Here is a 26,724-nt window from a genome sequence, read left to right on the forward strand (position 1 = left end):
AAATAGCAGGGTGAGATAGAGGTTGGAAAAATATACACAAGAAAATGTCTGTTTGACCCAGTTTGATGGACAGATAAAGGACAGAATACATGACATGACATGAGTTTAAAGGGGGATCATGTATATAATAAAGAAAATCAGGCTGAGGCTCTTATATCAAAAGGGAGAAGGTGTATCGAATGGATGGATGAAACAAGACCGGTTGGATGGATAGATTAAAGAGATATACCCAGTTTTGTGACAGAAATTTTTTTCTGTGCATTTTTCTCACCATATGATGACTTCATAAAAAGGAGTTGTCAGAAACTGTCCTCATAAGAAAATGACAAAACAGACTGTTTGTTAGTGCCTTCCAAACCAAGACAGGAAAACCAGCTACTACTGCGACAACTACAGGACTGCAATGGACTTTATATCCCTTCTACCATTTGGGAAAGCCATGCCATGAATGTGCGTTAATCTGAAATGAACTGAAGGAGTATTTGGTACAACTATATAGAGAGATAGAGCAACACAGAGACATAGAGTCAAAGATGGGAGAGATCATCCAAGGGACAAACAGATGACCAGAGATCGAAGAAGAGGCTGAAGAGAGAGTGATGAAATGGTGTGCAACCATCAGACTGGCCCAGCAGAGACACATATCTGCATGCCAAGTGGTGTGTGTGTGTGTGTGGGTGTGTGTGTGTGTGGGTGTAAAAGTGAGACAGAGTGTTTAATGTGTGAGTCTGTGTGAGAAAAAAAACACAGGAGTCCTTTCAAAATGTGTGTGTCCATGAGTGCACTTTGCAGTGTGTGCACGTGTAGTGTGAGACGTGTGTGTGTGTGTGTGTGTGTGTGTGTGTGTGTGTGTATGTGTGTGTGTGTGTGTGTGTGTGTGTGTGTGTGTGTGTGTGTGTGTGTGTGTGAGAGAGAGGATGCTCCAGGCTCACATATGAAACCAATCGTCTCCCAGTGAAGGTTAGATGGACTCCACCACATTATATTAACATGAAGATAAATGGACCAATTCTAAAGCTTCACAACACACTAACAGGCTGCTACTTGCTCTCTGTGTGTGTGTGTGTGTGTGTGTGTGTGTGTGTGTGTGTGTGTGTGTGTGTGTGTGTGGGTGTGTGAATGTGGGTGCCATCCACAGCTGTGGATATTTATCACATCATTGAAGAGAGAGAAGAGAGACAGAGAGAAAGATGAGTTAATGAGAATGATTGTGTTCTTCCAGCCGACCATGTCTGTCTTGGCTACTAGAGGAAATGATGTTTGACTCATTTTTAAATACCAAAAACCACAAGCAAGAAAGGTAAAATTGGAACACGAGAGAAGAAGAGAAAAAAGGTGACATCAGGAGGCAGCGATGGAGAGTTATGCACGGGTCTAAAACTGAGACACAAATCTGGCTAGTTCAAGACCTGTGCCTAAAGCTAAGCAAACCTTAACCACTGCAGTGTCAGATCAAAAATCGGTTTCATTTTTGCGACAGTGATTTGTAACAGTATTGGAAGGCACTGACAAATTACGTAGTCTTGCCGACAAGGGCATCAGATCAGAAAACGTATGCGTGTCGCTCCGGAGGGCAATTACAAACAACGTACTTTGTCATTTAATTTGGAAGACTTGATGAACACATGCCGCACAATTGGCACAGTCAAAGAGAAATTTCTGAATATATTTGGTTTTTGAAAATAACCAATTTCGAACGCGACCCTAGCCCGGAGCTCTATTAATTATGTTTAAGGGGATTTTGGGGGAGTTTTTCTTTATCCACATCAAGGGTCTAAGGACAGAGGATGTTGTACCTGTAAAGCCGTCAAAGGGCTGTATAAAATCGACTGTCACCTTGAAACAAATCCGGTTCGTTGACAAAAAAAGTCATGTGTGCTACACAGTGTGGAGGAAAAACTTTAGGAGAGCAGTCAGACAATCTGCTGCTAATGACAGCTGGAATTCTGAGGTTGAACTTTGTCGAAATTGATTAATAACTTCATCAATCTAAATAAATTCACTGTTGGATTTGGATCAATTCAGCAACTGCGTTGCAGTATTCTGTCGCTGACTTCAACAAAAAAAAGTGTTGTGAATCTGCCAGAACTGTGATTTCACTGCTCTGTCTACTGTCTTCTTCATAGCAACAACCAACGAGACTCGTGTTCTTTCCACCTTCCTTCTAAACTGAATAAAAATATGATTGTGCGACAGTGAATCATTTATGACCAATGGCTATAAAAAAAACAAAGCTATTGTTCCAGGAGATACATGTCTATGCTCAGTAACACTGAGATTATATCATTAAAACTTTCAAATGTAGGTTTATGGTAAAAAACAAACAAACATATATACTGGATCCTGCAGCTCCTGTAACTTTTCTACTAAGTTATAGAGAAAGGGTTAAAGGAAGGCTGTACGGAGAGAACACTGAGGCTGCAGGAAGAGGACAGGTTGAAAGAGAAATATGTAAAGAGTTAAAAATGGGAGAAAAACAGACAATTATCCTTATGTTATCCTAAGCTTTCTTAAGCCCTTTACATGGAATATGTAACATTGCTCACTTCATCTATCTGTGTAAGTGATAGATAGTTCCAGCACATAGCCCCCGTAAACCCACAACTTTACACTACACACTAATTAGTGAGCTTTAGAGGCGCAGGTAGGGGGATTTTTCTTTGGACAGAGCCAGGCTTGTTATTTCTATGCGAAGTTAAGCTCACTCTCTCCTGGCTGTAGCTTTACAGACAGACATGAGCCCTTCTCATCCAACTCTCGGCAAGAGAGCGGATACATTTCTATTCATAGAAAGAGAGATGAGGAGGAAAGACACAAAAGTTGGCGTGCTGCAGATAGTGAGGCACTCTTTTGTTGAGACCGTGATGGTCAATGAATGGTAACCCACGTCCCTGGAGTATTTTGGTTTAGTTTCTGTATTAAATTTACATGTTAACGTAAATGACCTGACCCCAGCACCGAGCCGTGAGATTCCAGCTCACGGTTTGATGACGGATCTGAAGAGAACGCTGGAACCGGCTCCTACCAGCCAGAGTAGAGTTAAGCCACTGCGGGAAGCGAGTCAGGCTCACCGAGATTCAGGTGGGTTTCTTGTTGTTGTGGCCTGTTAGTAGCTGGCACAGCCATAAGGCTTAGTGGTAATTAAACAATCATTTTACCAGTACTGCCTGTGCCGTGACAGTAGACTGATCTGACCTGAGAATCATCTCCTTAACAGCTTAAATTTGGCTCATTCACTGTGTTTTGTGGTTTATTAAACTGGTTTTATTTGTTCATAAGAGATGATAATGTAATAAATTAAGTAATAAATATATTATAGTGCTCGCAAGAAGGCGACGTGTTTAATTTTCGTTTCGCTAGGCTGGCAGCATTCAAGTCAGACTTGTGTCTTCATTTTCCCCTCTTTCATTCTTTTCTGGTTTGTTTTTTTTGCTCAACACAGCGGAACAACAACTTGAGTAGGATGGATGGATGTGGCTGATGGAGTGAGAGACAGAGATCCTGCAGCTTTTACATCTGTCTGTGTGGGCAAAAGACCGAAAAAGATGAAGAGAAAAAAGAAGAAACACCAAAAACCGACTCAAATGATTTTTCTCTCCAGCTTTCAAAACAAGAGTTGTGACGTCTTACTGAGGCTGTAAAGATGGACGGGAGACACAACTGTGGCTTTGGGGTTACATTGTGTGGGTGTATTGTCTGCGTGTTTGTATGCACGAGTGTGTGTGTGTGTGTGTGTGTGTGTGTATATTTAATTGTTAGATAAAACATCGGATTGAAAATTAAAACCAGAAGTTTGGTACTTAACAGAGATTTTACAGAACTACATAAGATCAAAAACAAACTGGAGTCACCACTCGCCAACACGTTAAATAAGGATTTTAACTTGTGACCTGCTGGAAGTTTTTGATCCAAACATTTGGTACGAATGTGGGAAGTCAAATTAAAACAAATACGAGAGAAAGAGCCTCATGAAGAGCTAAAAACTAAGTAAATAAAATGTGTAAATCCTGATTTGAACCTTTGACCCTGCATGATCCGAAGATGTGGGAAGAGACCGGGATTAAACATGTAAAGCCATCACTCATAAACAAGTTTAAATTGGGCCAGTGACCCAGTGCATCTGACCATGTGGAAAACAGTTTACGGGTATGAATCCCAGCAGCTAAACAGAGCCGCTGAGGCCCATATGGATCCAGTTGTCCATCAAAGGCCAGAGAGGGAAAAATAAACACTTTTTATATGATTTCTCTCTCAGAAAGACTTTCTGGCCCAAAACATTCTGCTGAAACTGTGTTTTTGTGCATCGCTCAAAATGTAGTTGTGCGTTTGTCTGCGTAAGTGTGACTGTATGTGTAAATTTGCATGTGTGTGCGCGCGTCCAGTCCCGTGTATCGATCCTGACTGATGTGGCCTGTGTGCAAGTGATGTTTATTTTCTGCCGTGATTACACAGAAAAGCAGAACAGAGAACAGAGAGAGATGAAGGAGTGATGGAGAACCAGAAGTGAAAGAAAAACACGAAGATAGGGAGAGAAGATGAGAGCGGCAGATGAAGGGGAGGAGTGAAGGAAGGCGAAAAAGGAGCAGATTATTTTGGTTTTCCTGTTTGAGGTCAGGGACAGCTGGGAAACAGAGTCTGTAAATCTGATTCTGAAGGTTAGATTTTGTTACATTACATGACATTACACTGTAGTACATTACACCCACATGTTTTAGCTGGGAACCATTACCAAGGAGCAAGAGGATTCATCAAAAAATAATAATATATGAGGTGAATTAGAAAGGTTATTGTATATAAAGTTGGATATATAAAAGAACAACTTACATGTCGGACCCAATCCAAAAAGGACCTAAGGGTCGGGTTATCCAACAGAACTAGTTCATATGATGTTTTGTCCAAACACTTTAGAAATCAAAAAAGTGTTCATACTTGTTTTGACAGCCACATTTGAAGGTGGAGTGAAAAGCCGGCTGTCATAGAGAGAGGCCATCCAACAAGCAGCAGGCTTGTTGAGCTTGTGTCCTAACTTCATGTATTTTGGCAGTTCCTTATTAAAAAGTAAGTGAACTGCAGCGAACGACAGTGACTACATCCCATAATATTACGATAGACAACACTTTTTGATCCCATTTCTACCTGGCGGTCATTATTCATAAAGGTCGAGTTGCAGCTTCGACTTAAAATGCTCTTTTATATCTTCAGCTCTTGTGACACCAGAACTTGGACACGTAAGAAGCTGATGATGCAGGATGACATCGCTAAAACCGTCCAATGAATGAGTTACCTGTGAGTCTGTAAAACTTCATGTTTACAGCGCTCGTTTTGTTTGTATTGAGCCAGTGTGAACACGGAAAGGACCCGAACTAAAAGGCAATCTCATATTTTCCTTGGTCCAGACCAAATGAACCAAACTACAGGTGTGAAAGTGACCTTTAAGATGTAATTCTAAAGACTGGAATCTAGTAGACTGTGCTGCTGTAATGCATTCCCCAGCCTCAAGTTTCAAATAGGCAATTTGAGACATAATGGTGCCTTAAAGAGAGGTTGTATTTACCAAGCTCCAGAGTAAACACCATAATTACTCATTGATCTGGTACTGAAAACTTCATAAGTGGACATGTTCAGACTGTGCCAAGTTCACAAGGTAAAGTTTTAAAATGTCAAAGTATTTTTTTTTTTAAATCACATTGTTTCAATTTATCAGTTAAAATGCTATAAACAATCGTTCACTATTTCTGAAAAGAGAACGAAAGAATGTTAACTTTGGTTTTCAGCCGCCTAACAACAATGTTCTCGTGACTTACATTCTGAGCATATCTCGTACTTGGCTTCCCATGTTGAAAATACAACATTACGAGCGGTGCTAGAAGGCAGCACAAGGTCAATGGCAACCTTTTGAAAAGCCATTTCTACCATATAATACTTGACAGCAACCAGTGCGTCTGTTATCTCAATCAATCTTTGGTTTTAGAGGAAAAAAATGTGAAATATTTCTTTAATACTTCACAAACTGGTTTCACCTCCAAGTTTTGCATTTTTATTGATTGAAATCCACATGCTGCATTCAGGCCAAACCATCTGGCGGGCTCACACTCATTCATCGACAATGTAGTGGCAGAAATAAAGCCTTAAACGAAATAAATCCGTCTTTTGCTCACAGTGTGTCAGGATCAGGTGTAAGTCAATTTTGTGCAACAAGGGTAGACAGAGGTCACATATGTAAAAAAAAAAAAAAAAAAAAAAAAAAAAAGATTTTTGAGCACCGTGACCCCGCCTGAAGGATTCTTTAAGTATTGTCCTTTATGAAAACGGCCCTATATCCCCCGTCCTCCCCACCAAACCAAACAAGCATCCAGCCATCACAAACACTAAATGCAGGAAATTTAAAAAAGACGAGGGCAAAAGGACAGCAGGGACTGTGTGTGTACAAATACAGGAAATACCAGCTTTCTCCTACAAGTGCTGTTCATGCATAAAAGATTTCATGGCCCCAACTGTCTTGTGCGCTTCCCTCTGCATGACAACTAGTAAACACACACACGCACACCTCCAATGGATACAATGAGCTCTGTCATGTACAAACAAGCCGCAGAACAAAACCACAACTTTCTAAAGCAAATGACTTTAAAAAGCAGAGACATAATGACGGCCGTGTGACAGGAGCAAACCTCAAAATTGATCTGAAAAATAAAAAGGAGAAAATTGAAAACACATCCCCGTTTTCAGCTGAAAACATTAAATAATCTTCCAAACTAATTCATTAGGAATTATGCAAATCTGCCATCTCTTGTTAGATTGACAACTATGAATAATTCAGGATTCTCCTTGCGGTAGCCTTAGTGCTTTAGTGAGACGCTCCCGGCTGCTGTTTGTAGCCAAACCTGACCTTTGACCTCTATGAAGGGAGGGAGTCAAAGCAAGAAGGACAGATTTTCCAATGGGGATCAAGAAAATTATTACTATCACATTACTATTGTGGTACTGGATGGGACATTTTACTTTGTGCAATTCCCACAAATAAAGAACGCAGGGTTTCCCATGTTTGAGATGCTATAATAAAATATAATAGAGCATTTAGCATCAGCATGATGTAGTTGATATAAAACAAAATAGACAGATATCCCACATTACAAGAATGTGAAACTCATGTGGACAAAACTATGTCAATATTTTGAGGTTGAATAAATGTTCAGCACTGAAAACAGTAGGTATGCAGCAAAAAAAGAGCAGTGGTGGAAGAATTATTCAGATTCTTTACTTAAGTAAGAAGAAGTAATTTATCAGTTTAGTAATTTATACCACTTGGGGAAATACATTTTTTTCCACTTTGTTATATTTTTTCAGTACACACACACACACACAGGCCTGAAATACACACATGCCTGCTCAAGGGCACCTCTCCCGCTTCCAGACCACACACTCCGTATCGACTGGACCGTGCTGGACTTGACAGCTGGAGTAAACGTACTCCATTACAAGGAAAAGTCCTGCATTCAGAATCCTGTCAGCTTCATGTACTTAGGTAGGTAGGGTGTGTGATTCTAATCCAATACATGTCTTTCTGTCAATTTCAGCAAATGTGTGCGCTGAGAAAACATCCGGTGTTTGTACACAGCCCTCCTTCTGTGACTGGGAAACAAACGAAGAGGCTCGCAGCGGGCCACACAACACTATTCCAGCCATGATCTGTGTGCCAGGTAACGTTAAATGACTTGCCCATGGACGTTCAGCATACTCTCTAGTTTGCCAAGATATGCTGCTGTTGTGAGGATATATATATATATAGTAGTTGTGAGGATCGCTGTCTGGAGCTCTCTGGATGTTAGCTTTGCAGCAGCAACTGTGTCAACAGTTTGCTAACCCACAACCTAGCCAACGTTAGTTACATTACTTGCTGTGTTGTTGTTCGCTCTTTATCATGGTATCTGACATGGTATTGGATTTCTCCAGAATTGAATACGCCACCTTTAAAGTATCAAAAAGTAAAAGTAGTGTTTGTGGCAATTTTCTGTAGCCGTTTTCTGGTTTTGGCACAAGATGGCGTCCCCATTCGTCGACAAAACTCGGATTAGCTAAACAGTTTTTCAAACCAGCAAAACAGCTGTCAATGAGCGCAACACCGGACCTATTTGAATCACTGAAAAAATCTGACATGTGATCAATAATTCAGGAACCAGGCTACCTTCAAACCTTTATTTAAAAAAGGGAGAGATTCTGAGTGTTAACAGAAATCTACAACACTTTCCGTTGTTTGAGGACGTTTTTCTAAACGAGAATAAGCCAGGCGATTGTACGACTACATGAGAAGTTGTTTATTTGTATTGAAACCAGGTGATATTACAGTGTGTCACCTCCTTCGTATATTTTTTTTCACTTCACAAAGTTAAATCATTATGTCACAGTAATAGGCATGACCGGGTAGACAGAGGTCATAGATGTTAATAAAAGTAGACCAAATGACGTGTGAAAACACAGTTTTTGGTTACTAGCATGAAAATAAAAACTGATTATGAATGATTACTGAAGTCATTTGGAGTTCTGCGTTTTCATGGATATTTTGGGAGTCACTTTGGTTAGCTGAGACGGCGTGGTGTGTTTGGGCCTCAGATCTTTCTTATACGAGCTTTGTCGCACGTCTTTGGCCTGCGCTGTCCTTGCTGCGTTCTCTCTAATGATAAACAAAAACACCATAAAACTAATCCTCATGAAAACCAGCGACATCAAAATGGGCCTAAACAAGCACCGCTGTGTTCTGCCCCGGGTTTGGAATTCTATCCACATGTTCCCATTTGATCCCTGTTATTGCAGTCACTGAAACACAAATCCCAGCGACATTCCCACAACCACATGACTGGGACTGCCTCAGGGTCAGAGAGAGACACTGTTTGCCAGTTTGCATGCATGCATTAGTGTACACCCGTGTGTTTCTCTGTGTGTGTTTGTTCTGCCAGCAGCGCTCCATATTATTTGGCCAGTAGCAGTAACACACTCTCAGCTCGTCAGTGCGCACCCTCCTGGTGGAGGTGAGCCCTGTGGACGAGCAGCAGCAGTGGGCCCTCTGGATGAGATGGGCCTCCTGGATGAGGTGATTTATACTTCAGCTCTAGCTCTGCACTGGATGCAATTATACTGCAACTCTGACAACAGTAGATGTAAAGCTTTCTGAGTAGCAGATGGGTGTGGTTCACCATATCAGATTAACTCAAACAGTATCAAGTCAATTGTCCATTACAGAAAAGTCAATTCAATTTACTTTCAAGTACTGTCCACTAAATGTTTTAAGCCTTTACTGGCTACATTTGTCACTGAAGTTTGTTGAGAAAATATTATTAATATTATTTATTACATATTAATACATGTGTTTATTCATATGTACTAAATATTAATGTATGCTCTTAGGACTTGAGACATTTTGAGAAATACCTTAATTTGTTTTCCTGCTGAGAGTTAGACGGACATAAGATTGATCTTAATTGACGTCTCAGTTGACTCCAGATTTGACTTGGACTTGTCTCGATTGACTTGAATTAGTAAGGAGTAAAATGCATATCTTTTAGGGCCGGTCAACATCAGGTCTTGAGTCATTTGAGAGACCTGAGTCGAGTCTCTTATTATAACAACAACAGCACAAAAGGGCAATATACAAACAGTGAAAACGTCCTGAAAGTGTAAAAAGCAGAAAGTTGAAGGTGAACTTTCAGTCACCGAGCAGAGCTGAAGAGCGATGACCGGATCGAAGCCAAGACACAAACACACAATAATACATGCACATGAATGCCCATGCCATTTTAAAGCAAACCTAATGATGTTTATGCAGCTATGTACACATTTTGAACAAACTACTACACTACATGGCCAAAACTATTTGGACACATGACCATTACACCCACATGTGATTGTTGAACATTAATCTGCTGCTACTGACCTGCTCCTCTCTTCTGGTTTGAGGATTTCCACCAGATATCGAAACCTGGCTGCAGGGAAGAGTATTAGTGAGGTCCAACACTTATGTTGGTTGATAAAGCATTTAAAAATGCAAGCAAGCGAGCCAGAGTGTTCAATATGGAGGAAGCTATCGTAGTTTATTAGCTCTGTTGCACCATCCACTTTTATTTATCCCTCCTCTGTCAGAGTATAACTGCTCCACAAGAGAGGTTTGCAGACAGTTATGAGAGACGAGTTAATTACCCTATACATCTTTAGAATAAACTTACTGTCTCATTCGCAAGTTAGACAGTTAGCAAGCAAACTGTCAGCTCACACAGCTGAAGAGTGTGTGAAAGTAAGGCCACTGATAGTTAGCAAGCTGGCTCGGAGAGCTTTTCCCCCACTTCAATAACTTTTTATTGAATAAAATGATCTACAGTCCTGAGAACAAAATGCCACGGGGGCTAAACGGTCCAATATAGGGAAAATAGAAAGAAGCTCAGAAAACTGTTGTGACCGACTAGAGCAAGTATGTTCCAGGCTGGCTATCACGTTAGCAGTTAGCTGGCCAGCTACAGTAATTCACAAACTATTCCTGCGAGTAGTCACTACGCCACTAAGCTTCTAAAACAAAGTATTTTGCGCATGGATGAATTTTGCTGTACCACTCTGGGTGCTACTGGGCCTTTACTCTGTGTGTTTCTCTCTTTAGGTTTCTCTTTCCATCTTGCTCTCTCTCTCTCTCTCTCTCTCTCTCTGCACCTACAGTAATAAGTCATCATGCACCATTACATTGACATGACTGGACCAAGCACCATGTACACACACACACACACTTCTTCCAAAAATTTTACAAAATACAAAGGCTTTTATAAGATGAATACAGTACTCTTTGTGAACTCAGGCTTTCTTTCTTGTGTACTGTACTGCTACACACTCATTTACAACTCCCCTCAACACACACACTTCCCCGCTTGGTTCACACATCTTGCTGTAATAATTTGGGGGTGAATAAAGGCTTTTTATTGAGGTTTAATGATGTGTTCACTCTGAGTAGCTCTCTAATAGTGACACAGAACAGAGAGCTGGCACAGGGATCGGCCATTGGCTGTGTGACTCACACCCACACACACACACACACACACACACACACACACACAAAAACGTGTTACAGTAAGTCGCTGACCCTCGCCTGACAGTCTGTCAATATACGAGTGGGAAAAGTCATGTCTCCCACACTGTTAACATAGAATTCACAACCCCTTTTCTTACTTTCACACCCTCTTCATGTGTTTGTAAAAAGAACGTGCATGTAAAAGGCTCTCAGGGCGTATTAAACAGGAATGGGAGCCAGAGGAGACGGCTACGGGTACTGTGACAAACTAATTAGCCTGTAACATGGAAAATCAGTACTGCAGTCAGAGCAGAGGACACCAATAAGGTTCTTTGCAGCAGAAATGACATCTGGCGCCATCATGGAGGTTCAGTGGAACAACTGGTTATATGGAGATAATGGTTAAATCTAGGGCTGCAACTAACGGTTAATATCAATATCAAATATTTTTTCAAGTATTGTTTAGTGTATAAAATGTCAAAATCAAGTTCCCAGGGACCAAGGTGATATCTTTAAATGTCTTTGTTTTGTGTATAATAATATAAAATAGAGAGAAGCGACAACTCCTCACATTTGAAAAGATGGAACCCACTAATGTTTGGAATTTCTGCTTCATGAATGAGTTAAACAATGAATGGATTATCAAATTTGTTGTTTTTGTGTCGATTGACTAATCTTTTAATTGGTCAATCGTTTCAGGTATAGCTACATCTGTAAGAACTGATAAAGGTCCTATATAGATATAGCTCCTGTTGATTTCAGCTGAAGATCCAATAAATCAATATAATTCCAATTAAGATTGAACAAAATGATAAAATGTAAAGCAAAAGAGGCCTCTTGCAGTGAGAACCCTACCATGAATTATCACCAACTCTGCAGCTCTACTGAGCTTTTGAGTTTCTTTTGGCTCATAGTTTGGGTTTTCCCACACCTTTGCTGTCTGGTTCAGTTTCACCGTTCTTCTAATCAACTGGCAGCTGTTTTTAGCCAACAAGCTCTGATAAACCCACTGTTCGCTAGCCTGCCCAGCAACAGAAGGCAAACAAAGTTAACAACTAGCTTCCGAAGAAAGTGGAACATTTAGCAGCTAAAGAGTTTGTGAAGCCCAAACCAGAGCCACAGGGAGAGTGCCCATTGGACTTACATTTATCAGGTGAACAGAAACACAATTCCAAATGAATGATAATGTTGCTCCGTGTCTACTTGATGTGTAAGCACGCAATTGTTTGCTAACATCTTAGCCATTATAACTTTATAAAGATGATAGCGTCAAGGATGTGTGACCATTCAGTTTGTTTTGGAGTACTTCTGCCTCTTAGCGCCAACAATTTATTATTGCAGCTTTAATTTTAGTGAGGTTTTGTGATATCTACTACTGACACAATTCTGTCACCAACCTGATAAAGTGAAGGGGAACTAAATTTGGTTTGTGGTACACAAAGCATCAAGAAAATTACATCTGAAAAACTCAACAGCAAAGTCTGTTTCCAGGAACAATGTCAAACGGTCACTATTTCTCTCAACACAGAATGATACGTCCTTCATGTGTCGACATGTTAGTGTGCAGGTAGTCAAGCTGACATGCTACCCTTCTTGTACATATGTGCTGATCACATTACACAAGAGTAAGAGCTGGCTGAACATATGCTGTGGTTACAAAACATTGTCTAAACATGGTAATCAATCAGTGATTCACTTTTGGGATGACCGGCATCATGGTAAGATGGTCAAGTTGTCCGTATATACCGTAGGGTTGTACACTTCAAATATGTTTGTAAGGTGGCATGTGTCTTTGAAAGGTTTCAGATTTATAACCCTTTTGAACTAGATTTTAAGGGTGAGACATGTCAAAATCAGTTTGAAATGCCAATATGGTCAAAGAATTTGTGGTAAGTAAGAGGAGAGAGCTACGTTCAATACAAATTTCATCAGTTGAGCTCAATAAAATGGCTGTTACTCAAAAACTGAATCAACATTTCAGTAAAAAAAAAAATTAGATTCTAGAAATAAAGAAATGAAGGCTGACTTTCTTATTAAAGCCCTTGTAAATTAGCCTACAATTAAAGTCTGAATGGATTTTCCAGGTCAAAATGTCATTAAATATATTAATTTCTTAATAACCACGTAATTTTCTTTTTACTAAAGAAAAAGCAGGTAAGTTTTGCTGGATTTTTAAGCACTGACCAGTGCTAATGTCTGTCTGTCTTGGTAAGTAAGTCGACCATGTTGGGGGTTAAGGAGCCTCTGTGTTGTTTACTTTAAGGTGCCTGGGAAAAGCCCAAGGGTTCATGAGCAGTTCATACGGCCCTTGTAAGATGCTGCAAAGGGGCCTTTAAGGTATTTATAACATGCTACTATAGAGCCCCCCCACTGCTAAAACAAATCATTAGCATCCTGCAAAAACCTTATATGACTCTGAAGAGGCAATTTTTGAGGAAATGAGAAAACCTGGCTTATTTTCTCATCGATGCCGCTGCATTTTTGACATTTCAGAAGGTGCTGTCAAAGGTCAGGCCTCGGCCCAAAGTCAGGAACTTTAAAGTTACTTATGAGAACTAAATACAACTTTTTTCTTTCATGTTTTACTTGACTGTTTTGTTCCTCTGATTTAATTAATCTCTTTGTCAAGGTTGTTGAGCTGCCTTAAATATTCATGTCCTATTAAAATCAGAAATTGGCTTGAGTATAGGGTTTATCGTCAACAAATTAGTTTAATGATACTGGAAACAATGCCATTACATTATTGTTTTGATATTTTCTTGCATTATTTGCTTCTTATTACATTACAGGCTTCATTGCACTTTGTTTTATTACATTATTGGCATTTGCTATGGGAAATGATTAAGTTAAAGGCCTCCAAAGGGTCAAACAGGGGTTAGTGTCTTATTGACTGACCACTGCAGAGATTGAACCCATGACCTTGCAGTTGCAGAGCAGCTTCCAAACCACAAGGCCACTTCTCCATGTGTAGCGGCATGATTGGAGAGGTTTTGGTGTCAGTTTGGGTGACAGGAGGGCCTTTGTGCAGCGTTGAGGGCCTGCCTGGGAAATTGAAGTTTAAATAGCGCTCGGGGGCTTGTAAGAGCGTCCTTGATGGGCTCTTAGGGAGTTCATTGCGTGGTGGAGAGGGTTCGAAATGTAGTGATGAGGGTTCATAAGGCTGGTGTTACAGGCACAGGAAGGTCAGGAATTCTGCAAGAAGCTAATGGTGGGTCCCAACTTGGAGCCTTTTTTCGACCTGATGGAGAAGAATTAGAAAATGTTTTGCGCTTTCTTTCATCTTGTCATCCTCCCACTTCATTTGCTTTTTATCTTCGATTCGCTTCACTTCACACAGCTTCCTGTTTTGGTGTACTTTGGCTAAAAAGTGGCAATCCATGAATACAAAATGCCTTTACCCTCATTATTTTCTGATTCTGACTGATTCATTCACTCAATTCCTTATACGTTTATTTCATCTTGTCATCTCTTATTCCCAGCCACTCTCCCCTCTTCTCTTCCCCTCATCACCCTCTACTCTTGATGGGAAGCTTAGGGTCAATGTGTTTAACACACCCACAAATATATGGTCTTTCTCTCTAAAGAGGGCCCCCTGTTTCTATTGAGACCCCAACATGCTCATTAAAATCCTACCATAACTGTTCATCCCTTTTTCTCCTCTCCCCCTTCCCTTTTCTCTCCAACTTTGCTACTTTCCTGCCCTTCTGTCTTTCTTGTTTCTCCCTGCATATCTCCATATGTTCTTTTTCATCCCCCCTTTATTGCTCATCTTCAGTCCCTCCTTCTTAGTATCATCCCACTTTCGCCCTCTTTCACTGTCCTTTTCACCTCTCCCATCCTGGAGGTGAAGAGTGCGGAGGAAAAATGCCACTAACGTTCCTTTTGTCTTGCACTTTCCTTTTCTCATTTCCTTCCACATACTTTCCTCCCATCATGGCCCGCTGCGCAATTTCTCTTCGTTCCGATTTCTCCGCCTACAGTAAAAGCCCTGGGGTGAAGAGTGCAGAGGAGAGTGTTTTTGCTATGGAAGTCATGGTCATTACTGAGCTATGGACGATCAACAGAGGGAAAGAGGGATGGAGGAGAAGAAAGAGTTTGGAGGAAGACTGGATGCTTAAGCTTTATACTGCATGTCCATTCAACTGTCAACCAAACTTTTGAGTGCACAAAAAGTGCAGTTTCCATTAGCCTAGTTAAACCAAAGTAGGCGTCATGAATGCAAATCACGTCAACTGAAATCTATCTGTATGGTGCAGAAATTCTCACTGGTTTAGTGAAATCTAAGTAGGTGGTACCAAAGAACTGCCATTTTTCAGAGTTAACTGACAAAGAGAAGAGGAAAAGAAGCTTAAAAAGGAAACTTCGTCAAAATATATGAATAGAAGTGTCTTCTTGTGTTTATTGCAAAGGCTAAGGCTTGTTGCCCTTTAGCCGAGCAACACTCGTGACTTCTCGTCACAGGTTGGATATGTCTACAAATGGTATAAGCAGAATAACCAAGACTTTATAGTTCTTAGCCACGTTATCAGCATTGGTCAAGGGATGGCAATGTCAGTCCACCACTTTTGTCCAGACTGAAATATCTCAACAACTATTGGATGGATTGCATTGATATTTTGTAAAGACATTCATCCCAGGATAGTGACTTCCTGAATTTTTCACCATGAGGCTCACATTTGTGGTTTTGAGTTAATTATCTTTATAACAATTGGATGAATTATCATGAAATTTGGTACACACATTCATGTTCTCCTCAGCATGAAATGCAATAACTTTGGTAATCCCTTAACTTTTCATCTAGCACCATGATCAGATCAACATTTAATTTAAATTAAACCAATACTTTGGTTTATGGCCAAATATCTTAAAAACTTATGACAGTCCCATCAGCCTCAGCTATCATTTGTGCTTAGTGCCAATTAGCAAACACTAGCATGCTAACATGCTAAGCTAAGTGAAATATATAAACATCTACTTAATGAATTGGCATGAATTTTGGTACAGTGAGTCATTCATGTTCTCCAGACGATATTGAATCCTCGTTGAATTTGTCTTTCCTATCTAGAGAATCATTTTGCAATTTACACTGTAACGTCTTTGCGAATCCCGACCCCTGACCTAGATAATAAATAACCTCCATCTTTTTTTTTTACCATTACAGTCAAGCGCACTGACTTAGCCATGTTTTTTAGTGCCAACTTTGAGGTTTAAATGAAGATGAATCCTGAAATTATATCTGGCTCCAGGTCAGTTAAGCCTGAGATGTTTTAAGATGAAAAATCTGCCCCACAGACTGCTGCTCAGTCACAAATGAACTCTTAATTTTTGGGCAGGTTTTTATTATTAGTCGGTTTCAGTTCATATTGGCTATACTTAATGCTTTCATCAGAAGACAAAAACCAAAGACTTGGCAATATTCTCAGGTAGAAACTAATGACTGTTCTGTAAGGTCATGGTGGACTTCAGGAAATGCAATCACTATTTTGCCACATAAAAGAAATTCTGTAACTTTGGGTCAAACCAGCATAAAGCTCTTGTTTGCCACTCGTTTTATCATTTGGTTTTCATCCTCTTCTCTCCTTTCTTTCTTTTGCATTGCATCTCTCCTCTTTCTCTCTTCTTCACTGATGGCTTAAGCAGGTCTCGTGAAATGTCTACAGACACACACACAGAAAGAGAAAGAGGACTCTGAGGGGTGCTCATGGTTCAGAGGCCAAACAAATGTTCTGTCAGATTTACTGGCTGAGCGAGGTTGGTGGCACCCCCTCCACACACACACACACAGTAATCCTCTGGACAAATTTGGACAAACAAATTATGTCCTATCATACACCCACACACAGTTCATTCCCTCACCTTATGACCTCACCACTACATGACCTTCCTTAACCTTTACCATCACTTTAACATTCACCCCTGCATGGCTGACCTTTACCCTCACCCTGACCTGAACCTGACCTTAAACTCCACCCCTGACCACTCACTTTGAAAATACTCTAAGAAAACAGCCCTCTAACTGACAACTTATCCTATTTTTTATACTCTTGTGGGGAAGCTGTTAAGTAAAAAATACAGCACGTGGTTGCATATACCGTATGTCAAGTAAAGCATCTTTGAGTATTTATGGATCAAAATAACCCTCCTTTCTCTTGCTGAAAAGCATTAAAATATTCTCAGTCATACCTAAATGTTATCAAATGCAACCAGACTGTTACAGTTTCTAGCTGCTAGCAGGACTTTTGACTTCCCACATTTGAGCATTTGTTTGACATGTGAGAACTTAATTTCATATGCAACAAGAATGTTCACAGGTGGAAAAGTCATTTTAGGTAACATTCAGGTAGAGTTCTTCTTCAGCACGAATAAAACAGTGGGTTTTTGGACACATGGCTTTGGCCAATCTGCTTACTGAAGCTTGGAGATTTATTTCCGTTCTGAAAAATTATTATTTTTAAATTATTTTGCCAGTTTTGTCCCCTAAATAATGAAGCCAAACAGTGTTGTAAAGTAAAGAAAAATTTTAAGTCTTGTGTTTGTTACACAGCAAGAGTCCAAGGTCTGTGTCCTGCAGCATGGTGAGCAAGCATCTTAGCCTATATATATACACACACATGTGTTTGGATGTCATTTGGCAAAAATATTGTTGAGCTGAATCGATTAGTCGATCAACAGAAAAATTATCTGCAACTATTTTGATAATCGATCAATTATTTAAATAATTTTTTTCTAAAAACAATGCCAAACATTCATTAGTTCCAGCTTCTCAGTTGTGAAGATTCTCTGCTTTTCTGTGTTTTATATCAGTGTAAACTACATATCGTTGGGTTTTGGACAAATGGACAGACAAACAAAACAAACAATTTGAAGACCATCTTATCTTGTAGCATGAAACACACATTTGGCACTAGTTTTAAGACAACTTTCTGTCTATAGTGACTTTTATAGTTAGACTTTACAGTTTGGTATACGCAGACTGTATCTTTGTGTGTGTGCAGACGTACATGCCATGAGTGTATTTTGTGTATGTAAAAAAACTGTGGTGGCGGCAGTGGTGGTAAGGGAATATAATGTGTGGATGCATACTTTGTGTGTGCGTGTGTGTAGATGTGATGTGACCCTGGTACCTCAGCTGTTATTGTTTAACATGAGAGGGTGCAGTCGGACCCTGTGACTGATTTTTCGACACCTTCACAACACGCACAAGCACACACGCGTACATACAAAGTCACAAATGAGCTCTCAGCACCTCGGCTAGAAGGCATTCCTGTGACATGTACATGCAAAAGGCACGGGGTCACACTCAGGACTGGCTGAACGTGTGTGTTTCTTCCTTAAAAAGACCACAGTGGGTGGAGTTTGTCCGAATTCATCCAATCAGAGAATGTTATCTAGAATTTACCAGAAACAAACTCTGAGAGGCATTTATTTTTTTGCTCTGTTTTTCCATCAAGTTTCATGTGTACTTTTAAAATGTCTATTGTGTAAGAAAATAGAAAAATTGAAGTGTGTAATCCATTTCTTCAGGCCTGAAGTGGAATTCAACTTCATAATAAACAGAGAGAAGCATCTCAAATTTTAAATTTGTGTGTGTGGCCTCAAATACACTCCCAAGACTCCCATTACCACTGACTCACAAAAGATAAGATTGTATTCCAGTTAATGGGTTTTACTTTATTGGTATTGTATATTTTTACATGTTGTATTTGTATTTATTGTATTCTGGTTCATGAGTGAGTAACTGTTCATAGTCTAGTGAGACTATAACAACAGCAAAAAGATTGAAAGCAGTCATTACACTCAATAATATAAACGTTGCTTATCTTGTGGAGACGTCCTGAAAATCCCTCAAACCCACCTGGAAATTTTCAGACTAAACTTTGGCTCGGTCACACCTGAAAATGGCACAAAATTCATCCGCGTGTCTTCGCAAAATATGCCGTTGTAGAAGCTTGATGGCGTAGTGATTACTCGTACCCTACTGTGGCTGGGGTGCTCGGAATATGCTAGCGCTAGTCAGTCACGATAGCTCTCCAAGCTAACTAGCTTGCAGTCACTTAGCAAGCTAGTTTCCTCGGTCCCTAACAGGACACTTCACACAGTTTATTAAAGAAGTGTTAGTATTGTCTCAGAGCTGTCTGCAAACCATGCCTCTGTTGTGGAGCATTTTATAACCGGGCAGAGGAGATTAAATAAAAGTGGATTGTGCTAAGCTAACAGCTCTCAGTTCCCTCAAAGGTCAGCACTGTCAGGGAAGTGTTTTATTGGTCAACGACGCAAGTTCACAATTCAAAGTTCAGCTCAATAAATGATTCCCATAGATTTACTTCGGCCCCGTGAGTGAATCCAATGAAATTAATAGATTTTTGCCTTTTATTTTGATTTCATCATTGTTAAAGAGAGTCTAGAGAGAAGCACAGGCTCTCAAGAGAGAGTCTCTCAAGCCTGTACATTCTATTTGAATGTACTATTGAAATTAAACAATACGAGGTGTTTCTTTCAGCCCAGTTATCTCGGCTCTGACGTGTATTACTTGCTGCCAAAGTGTTTTTCTTACAAACTGCCACTGGGGGTTGCCATTGCCAAAGACAGAAAGAAGTATAGTGGCTTTTATGAAATAATTTGCCAAATTCTCATTTAGTATGCCTTTGGTCCGCGTCACTCTATGCTAACTGATATAGGCTAACACAGTAATAACAGAGGACACAGTCCTTCTGTTCATGAAAGCTTTTCTATTTGTTCTGAATGCTCTGTCTGGTTGCTCTTACACTCAGAGGAAGTGGTGTGTTTTACATTTTCATTTTTTTGGAATAAAGACAAGAACCTAGACAGTTAGCATGATATCGACAGCCACCATGGCTGAACAGGCAAAGAAAAGGGGACCATCAACAAAAACTGAGACTACATCAGCAGAAGCTCCAAAGAGGACAAAGTCACAGTCCTGCACATGCTGTTTGATTGACACGGCATTCCTGGGACGTGCACCAAGAATGCTCAACAGTGGATAAATTCTGGTTGTTTGACAAAGCTACAACTACATGTACTGTAGCAAGTGAGGAGATAAGTGGAAAAAGTCAAATCAGTCATCCAGTGGTCATTCTAAACATTATAAAGCCATACTGGCTCAAATCTCATGGTGCTACATGCTATTAATGCAAAGTTGTTTTTATTCTGTAACCATCTTTTCTCTCTCTCTCTCTCTCTCTGAAGGGAACTCTTTTCCATAGACGTCAGAGAGAAAACACAGTACCCACAATCACACACACACACAATCACACACACAGACCGGGAGTGGGGGGTGTTGGGGCATGTTTGTGGTTAGCGCGGAGGAATTACCACGGGCTTATTCCGTCATTTGCCAAAGCTCGGGGGGTAAGGAGGAATAATTCCACCAAAACACCAAAAACCACAATAAAGCATTTCTGCTGAGAGAGAAAGAATGGAATGGAAAAGGGGCGGAGAGGCAGCGAGGGGATGAACAACGACACAACCAGCATCTGACCCTCAAGGATGGACAGATACAGGGTGGCAAGGAAGGAGGAAAGGATGCAAGCAGTGGTAACTTAGAAGGTGACTACACGACCTCCAGTGGCTGATCAAGGTAAACATTCACCAATATAATCAAAAATCTGTTTTTACAGCTGATTGTATTTACTGCTGTTGTTGAAATCATGTTGCTTTTTCTACCTGTCTATGAGGGTCACCAATATTACATAGACAAGAGACATTGATTTTATATTAAAAAGTCAATGCAGTAGTCACAGAGAGTACTCCTCAGCCTGCCTGTGAAACCAGTCGTATAAAGTCTTCTGTGGCTCTGGAGGAGATTTCTAAAGTCTGGGAAATTTACTAACGTGACATCACTTGGCTTGGGGACTAAACATTTGTGTTACAAAGTGGGCACATGGAGTTTGAGAGAAGTGGGTATTTACAGTGCAGGTAGGGTCTAACAAAAGTTCATCAAGTTACATTACAGGAAGTGCAGGATCCAGTTTTATGGAGTGCGGCCTATAGAAAGGACTATAGGCCAAATAGGGCAACACACAAGAGCGACATCTTTACGCAGTAGTTCTGCTTCACTAAGACATGCTTGTCCTCTTCACTGCCGCCTCCTATGATATCTTCTGCAAACATGTTTTATTAAGATTCATGTCAGCCTTATACAAGCATGAAAACTGATTTCTCTGTGGGTTCTGCACCCGTAAATGCATGACCAGAGGCAAAACTTGATGGAGAGACAAAGGCCTTCACTGTGCTTTCATTGTACTGAGAAACCAGAAACAACAGTTTGACATGTGTGCTGAACAGCAGGCGAAAGTTCAAGTTGCTGAAAGAAATGTCTGTAAAAGTTCAACTGCTCTGACAAGGAAGGCAATTACTGCCTCTGCCATGTCTATGTGTCGCCACTGTGTGCTGGATAATAAAGTAAAGAGATCATAAGTTTGTTTTTTTTTAAAAAGAAGGGAACAAATTACTTTCCTGTCAGGACAATTGATGAATAAATGTTGAAACAAAGGTGCAGAGAGATGGATGACACCAGAATGAAAGACCAAATGGAAAGAAAAGGAAAGAGAGAGTCATGAAGGGAGAGGAAAACAGAGACAAAAAGATATGTGGCTACAAATAGGATGAAACTTTTAAAACAAGTTTCCCTCATATCATAGAAAAACAATAGTTAGCATCATGTTATTTGGATGCTATAAATTACTGTACATTTTCTTGTCATTTCTAATTTTTGCATCCTTTTCTTGTTCATTTTCTATCTCACCTGCTCATTATTACAAGTACATCATCCTGTCACCTGACACTCATGTGCAGATTTCATCCAGCATAATAATTTGTCCCCTTCTCCAACGAGGTGAGGAGAGAGAAATGAAAGAGGGATGAGAGAAAGAAAAGGATGAGTGCCAGGGATGAGTGACGCTCTGATTAAAGATGGAAGATTGCGATGATAATGAAGCATCTGTCCACTGCACCTGACCCTAATACCTGCAAACGGCCTCCATGACATCTATCAGTGTGGGCATCTGTCTTTGAGTATCTATAACAGCCTTCATCCCCCAAGGAATCTGTCATGTCTTTCGGCATCTTCCTATTTAGACACCTGGGGAAGACAATAACAGGCGGACCACCTGCAGGAAGATATTTAAGGACGGACTGGTGAGGGCAAACAGAATGCTGAAAGATGGATAGACAGTGATGTATCTCTGGAACAAAAAACTGTCCTTATGCTGGGGCAGCTGAGGATGAAGTTGCATTTAAAAGTATTGAGACAATGAGTTTAGGTAAAAATCTAAATTGGTAAAGACTGGATTTTTTTAGGGATAGCAAATCTGCATTGGCATAGTCAATGGAAACTCATCGGGTCTGCTTTGGTGACATTTTTCTTTTGACATGGCTGCTTTATATTTTTAGTGGATAATAAAAATGCAAGAAGGCACATAGTTAAAACTACAGAAAAACATAATTCTTATGTGACCTATTTAATCCCAATGAGCATCTTTTGGCCAATTTTCCAGGAACTATTTAGGAACTTTGTCTGCATCTTGACTGCAAGAACCACATTCCAGCTTTGCTGCTCCCAAGTTAGTACTTTCTGAAAGGCCTGGAACTATCAGTGAAGTTAGCATTACTGAACGTTGCTGACCGGTCAACAAGAATAAGAGCCCACAGCTGTGCGGTTAGCGGCTCTGTGAAGCTGTGCTTGGCACAGCAGTGCTATGAGCTAAATGCGAATATCAGCAAGCTAACATGTGCAAAATGACAATGTTACACATGCTGATGTTCATCATGTTTAATGTTTACAATGTTTACCATGCTAAGTTTAGCAAGTTAGCATGCAAAAGTTTGCTAATTATCATTACACACAAAGTACAGTTGGGACTGATGGGAATGTCATTAGTTTTGCAGGTATTTGGTCATAACCCAAAGTATAGGACAAACTGGAATTTAGACCTGATGAAGGGGCTAGAGGAGTCAGAGGATTCCCAAAATTATTATAAATCATTACTGGGGAACACCAAACTTCATGGCAATCCATCCAATAGTTGTTGAGATATTTCACTCAAAACCAGAACTTCTACCTCATGCTAGCACTAGAGGAAATGTCAGAGGATCACCAAAGTCAATGGGATTCATCCTTTGGGCACCATGAATATCTGTACCAAATTTCATGGCAATTTATCCAAAGCGGTGGACTGACTAACCAACAGACCGACATTGCCTTCACTCGAGCCACACCACTAACATGTTTTCAATCTTCCTTTCTACCCCTGCACGTTTTCTTTATTTAAACATCGTGGTAACTTGTGAATTAAAAAAGGACAACAAGATGTTGATTATTGATCTCGTGGCATGCAAAAAAACTACATTTAAAAACAAAGCCATTGCTTTTTAAAGCTGTTATTGGTTTTCCAAATTTTCAAACGTGTTGGAAATGCAAACATTAATTTTTAGCCTAAAAGACCCATACGATTTACTTTACACAATTCAGCAAATCCTGGATCAAAAACTTCTCCAACTTCCAAAAATCATTCATCCAGTTTGGTGGGTTAAAAACAAGTTCATCTGATGTACCCAACATCACATGACCACAATATATTAAACATTGTCCCTGTTTCCTGACTTGGCAAATTTATTAAAAGGAAGGTAATAAATGTTGGTCCATCCATTCATTTTCCCTAAAACCCTTATTTAAAAATCACGACTGCACATCATGATTTCCATTATTAAATATGACGACGTCTCTTCTCATGCTCTCAGTAATGGTAACCGAGGTAATCCTGGGTAATTCTCCATATATCAACCCTCCAGGCTGAGTTCACTGCCAGTAATTGCACATGTGAAATCAGGTCTCATCTTTAGGGTGAAAAATTGAGACAACGAAAAGAAAATGGGAGAGATTTACTGTAAAGCTGAGGTCAGTTGGTTTTTATAACTTTCAAACAAATGCACACACACGCGCTATCAAGCCAGACAGATATGACATCATTGTGGTCTGTGATTCAATCGCCACCGGCGGCAACCGCGAGCCAAGCACATGACCGCAACCTCATATATCAAGCCCCCTGCAGTGTGCGTGTGTGTGTGGTTGTGGAGACACTGGTGTGTTTTCTAATGATGAACTGGAGGAGGGATCTGTCTGTTTGGAAAAGCTGACAGCTATATCCATATTTCTGTCTACACACTCGTCTGATGAATCTCTTCTTCTCTCTCAGCTTGTTCTAGTTTGGTCGCGATTGACTCTGTCTCTTTCTTTCAGTCCATGAATCAGTGATTATTTATTTATTTATTAAAAGTCTGCATCTTTTTATGTCAAAGTCTCACTTTTGTGTGATGTTTGCATGGAAACAAACAGTCAATTGCCTATCATTTGGAATCATTTTAGATAATGACAGTATTTAAAGGTGCTACTGAAGTTTTAACAAATAATACATCCATTACCCTAAATTACACAAGGCAGACTACGAGCTTAGTTACCACTACTTTGCATGTTACATTTGTAGGTCAGATTTGGAGGGAAATCTGCTGGTCACACAGTGAATAAACTCATTTTTGAGCCCATAATGTATTTGATTATATCATATTATATTATATATATGGGGAGACAGGGTGTTTCCCAATATTGATTCAGTTATATTGCACACAGATGTTTAGTGAAACAGCTAAACAATATGCAAAATTCAGTTTACTTTGATTTAACCCACTCTGTGTCTCTTTTCTATGTACCAAAGATGTTCTTCAGTGCATGCGAACGAGCCACAGTCACTGTCCATGCTACTGATTGTTATTTGTATGATGTCATCGTGTCCTGATGGCTCCTTTGACCTCTGATGACCTGTAAATTACACCAACGAGCTCCCCTGCTCTTTCTGTGGCTCTCTGCCTCAAGAACAGTGTGATCAATCTATCTCATAAATATTAGATACTGAATAATAAAAGCAGACTCTCACACTCAGAAGCTGACCCTGGCCCTCCACTTAGCCTTTATATCGTCCTGGTTGATAAATTCACTTTCTTCAGGTCATTACTGCCCTGCGGCGCCTGAGGTGACACATGCTCTCTTTGACTCTTGGCGCATGGCGTCATCAGATATAAACTTGGAGAGATCTTAAAACACATTTTAGGAGACAGGCTTTTATATTACTTGTTTATGGGGTATCACTTCTAATAATGCAATAAAAATATTCAACTCCCTGCATTAATTCACATATTGACATAGTAATAAAAGTCAGTCATATTTATAGATCATTAGGCTTAATGACTATGATGTTGTGTTCTGCTCTTAAGACTTTAATGGTTCCTAAAGTGGCAGGTGTGTTCATAAGGACCAGGGTTCACAGCTGTAAATGGAGCATCAACATAAAGAGATTGTGTCAGCGATTTTCACCTTTTCACTTGAATGTCAAGATAATCTTCAAAAATATGAGATTCCTTTTGATTCTTTTTTCCATTTTGATGTTTTGGTGAACGCCAAGTTTGACACATTAGTCTTCTTTGATTTCCTGGTAACATTTGTGTATTGAAATGTTTTACTTTTTTTTCCTAATTACTTTACATTATTACTTACTTCATAATAATGGAAAAATATATTTTAGTTTTATCACACATCAATAATTTAAATCATTTAACAGAAATACTGTTTTCATACTTCCTGATGATTTTCCACATTAAAAGCCTACCTGTAAAGGGAAGGCTGCAAGAAGTGTTGAGTTTTTTAAAATTATATAGCTTAACATTATTTGGGGAAAAATGGTAAAGTGGAATGCTGACGTGACTGCTGTACTGATGAAATCAGTGCGGAAATGGACATTATACTGAATTTATCAAGACAAAAAGCATGGAGGAAGTATGGAGATTGCATTAAGTGGAGAACAGGGGAAATTAGAAATAAAGGCCTGTCTCTTATATAAGTCTCATATCTCGGGGTGAATTAAGGCCCCGGTCACTATTTGAGAATTTACGGTACGCATTTAGCAGACATGCAGCATCATTAGCATTCATTCGCTGTTGTATTTGTGTCTGCTTGATGAGTGTTAAGTCAAATATTCACTGTCCTTTTAGCTCTGTTTCGGTCTCCACCAACTTCTGAGAAAAATATCACGCTCTTTAGATGCTCCACTTTCTTCACTAGCTAGTCGCTAACTTTGTCTGCTGTTTGGTGCTGAGCAGGTAGTGTACAGTGGGTTTATCAGAGCTTAAACAGCTGCTGGATAAAAGGTTGATGAGAGTGATAAGACTAGGTTATACAGTAATTGTGCAATAAAGCCAAAACAATGATCTAAAGGAGGCTAAAAAGCTCTGTTGAGTGTAGATTTCTCACTTGCACATTATTCATTTCTTTTGACTTATAACAAAATGTATTGATTAGTGAAGCATTAGTGAGCAAGTCACTAAATCTCTCAGCTCCAGGGGTGCTGCTCCATAGCTTAACTCTGACCTTTGACCTCTGCTGGATCAGTAAAGTATCACCTTATTATCAAAAGTTGGACAATCCCTGAGCTGGGCCGCCGCTTTAGTCTCTTCAGCTTTTATCAGGTTTCACACCCCAACAGCTGTTGAGTTTGAAACCAGCAGGGCGTCCATCTCACTGATGGTGTGTGTGTGTGTGTGTGTGTGTGTGTGTGTGTGTGTGTGTGTGTGTGTGTGTGTGTGTGTGTGTGTGTGTGTGAAACAGCACCAGAATG

Source organism: Siniperca chuatsi, linkage group LG22, assembly GCF_020085105.1.
Source record: "Siniperca chuatsi isolate FFG_IHB_CAS linkage group LG22, ASM2008510v1, whole genome shotgun sequence".
Taxonomy (NCBI): domain Eukaryota; kingdom Metazoa; phylum Chordata; class Actinopteri; order Centrarchiformes; family Sinipercidae; genus Siniperca; species Siniperca chuatsi.